The sequence below is a fragment of the Gekko japonicus genome, unplaced genomic scaffold (genome assembly GCF_001447785.1).
Source record: "Gekko japonicus isolate JY-2015 unplaced genomic scaffold, Gekko_japonicus_V1.1 scaffold2624, whole genome shotgun sequence".
NCBI lineage: Eukaryota > Metazoa > Chordata > Lepidosauria > Squamata > Gekkonidae > Gekko > Gekko japonicus.
In genome coordinates this window covers 144,068-146,661 of record NW_015162030.1, presented here as the reverse complement: position 1 = coordinate 146,661, position 2,594 = coordinate 144,068, and positions in this window count along the sequence as shown.

The window sequence follows — 2,594 nt, the reverse complement described above, 5'->3', positions numbered from 1 at the left end:
GGGGGGGTGGATAGGCGCTGTCTGGAGCCACCCTAGCTGCCCTTCAGGCCAGACAGCTGTGCAGGAGGAGGACCTGGCGCCTTCCCCACACCTCCTCCGCCTCCTCCTCCTCCTGCGGCTGCTCAGGGGCCCTGGGCCGGAAAGGGGAGGGGGGCCTTGCCGGTAAGTTGGGGGAGGACCTAGCCCCGAGATGCCCCACTGGAGCGACAGGCCTGGATTGCCCACTCCTCCTCCTCCCCCACCTGCAGCCCGCTGGGCGACCTTGGGCCAGTCCCGGTTGGCTCAGAACTCTCTCAGCCCCGCCCGCCTCACAAGGTGCCTGTTGGGGGGAGAGGAAGGGCGGGCGACGGGAAGCCGCCACTCTGAGACTCCCTAGGGTAGAGAGAGAGAGAGAGAAATAATCTCTTCTTCTTCCTCCTCCTTCTCCTCCTCCTCCTCCTCCTCCTCCTCATATCCAGATGTTTTGTCATATGTCCTCCTCCTGGCTTGGTTTATGCCTCAGCGTGGCTGCAGGCCCCGGGTGGGGGAAGCGGAGGAGCAACCAGCCAAGCCCTGCTGCACATACAGGCTGGCTGGCAGGCAGGCAGGCAGGCAGGCAGGAGTCGCTGGGAGCGGGCCAGTGAGACTCATCAGGATGCTTGGCCAAGGGGGTTGGCTGGGTGGGGGTTGGAAGGCAGGTCTCCCCCGGAGCCTGGGTCAACCTTTTCACCCTCCCACAACTCTGGAGGTCGGTTCAGGTGGGCTAGCCGTGCAGGTCTGAAGCCACAGAGCACAGTTGGAGCCCAGGGGCACCTTGAAGACCCACAGAGGCTTGTTCACGGTAGACACTTGCTTGTGCCGGCACACTTCCTCAGATACACATATCTCTAACCCAGAATTAAACTTTGGTTGTCTTAAAGGTGCCCCTGGGCTCCAACAGCCCTTGAGGCTGAAACTGGCTGTCATGCGTGCAAAACAATAACTCTTTTCCCTTCCGCACCCCCAAGTTTGTGGTGTTATGTCTGTTTATATGTTTTATTTGAACTGTTGTACCTACAGATTGATCAATTTTTAATTTTTTTTTCCCGATTGATAGGCCGCCCTCCCCGCGAGCGGGCTCAGGTCAAGACAGGTTGCTGTGTTTGTCTATAGCAGTAGACAAGAGTAACAGTCCAGTAGCACCTTAAAGACTTAACAAAATTAGTGGCAGGGGAGGAGTTTTTGTGAGTTATCTGAAGTGAGCAGTGTCTCACGAAAGCTCCTACCCTGCCACAAATTTTGTGAATCTTTCAGGTGCTGCTGGACTCTTGATCTTTTAACAACATAAGAGAAGCCAAATGTTGGATCAGGCCCATGGCCCCTCCAGTCCAACACTCTGTGTCACACAGTGGCCAGAAATACCAGGTGCCATCAGGAGGTCCAGCAGTGGGGCCAGGACATTAGAAGCCCTCCCACTCTTGCCCCCCTCCCCCAAGCACCAAGAAGACAGAGCATCCCTTGCCCCAGACATAAGAACAGAAGAGAAACCAATGGTGGATCAGGACAATGGCCCCTCAAGTCCAACACTCTGTGTCACATAGTGGCCAGAAACACCAGGTGCCATCAGGAGGTCCAGCAGTGGGGCCAGGACACTAGAAGCCCTCCCACTGTTGCCCTCCCCCCCAAGCACCAAGAATACAGTGCATCACTTGCCCCAGAGCCCCTATCTGTACCTTGTGGCTAATAGGGGCCACTGATGGACCTCTGCTTCATATGCTTATCTAATTCATAAGAACATAAGAGAAGCCGATGTCAGATCAGGCCGATGGTCCCTCCAGTCCAACACTCTGTGTCACACAGTGGCCAGAAATACCAGGGGCTATCAGATGGTCCAGCAGTGGGGCCAGGGCAGTAGAAGCCCTCCAATTGCCATTGTACATATACTTTATTTTAGTCGTCTTTAATGTTAAAATCTTTCAATGTTTGATGTTTGGTGGCTTGGGGATCCTATTTGGGTGGGGGGGGGACGTGGAATAGAAATATTTCAAGTAAATGCAAAATAAATGTTGGCCAGTGTATGAGACGGGATGCTGGACTTGACGGGCCCTCCCTGATCTGATCCAGCAGGCTCTTCTCAAATGGCCAGCCGGTGGCGCTACCTCCCTGCTAGAGGAACCGTTTTCCTGGGGTGCGCGGGGGGGGGGGGGGGGGGGAGACCCTGTCACTTCAGGGCAAGTGTTGGGTGATAGTGAGATGTTGAAAAAATGGTATTTAGCAGAGATAATATAGTCCAGCAGAGCCAGAGTAAAATAATTCAGACTGAGAGTCCATGTGTGATTAAAATATAAAGTTTTTACTAAATTCTAGCATGGGAAGGGTAACTGGGATGAAAATAACAACAGAGCTAAATCGGCTACATCCTTACTCTACAAAGACAAAACTAGAAGAGAGATTATGGCTGCTCTCCTTCTTCTTCAGAAACACCAAACAAAGACGGGAAGAGAAGCCATAAAATGCTAATACACCTTGACACTTTAGTCCCAATCATATCCCTCGATCAGGGAGAAAATTCCCGGGCTTCCTACAGCTAAAGAACATTGGTTACATGAGGAACATGTGACTTCCTGTGAGTAACA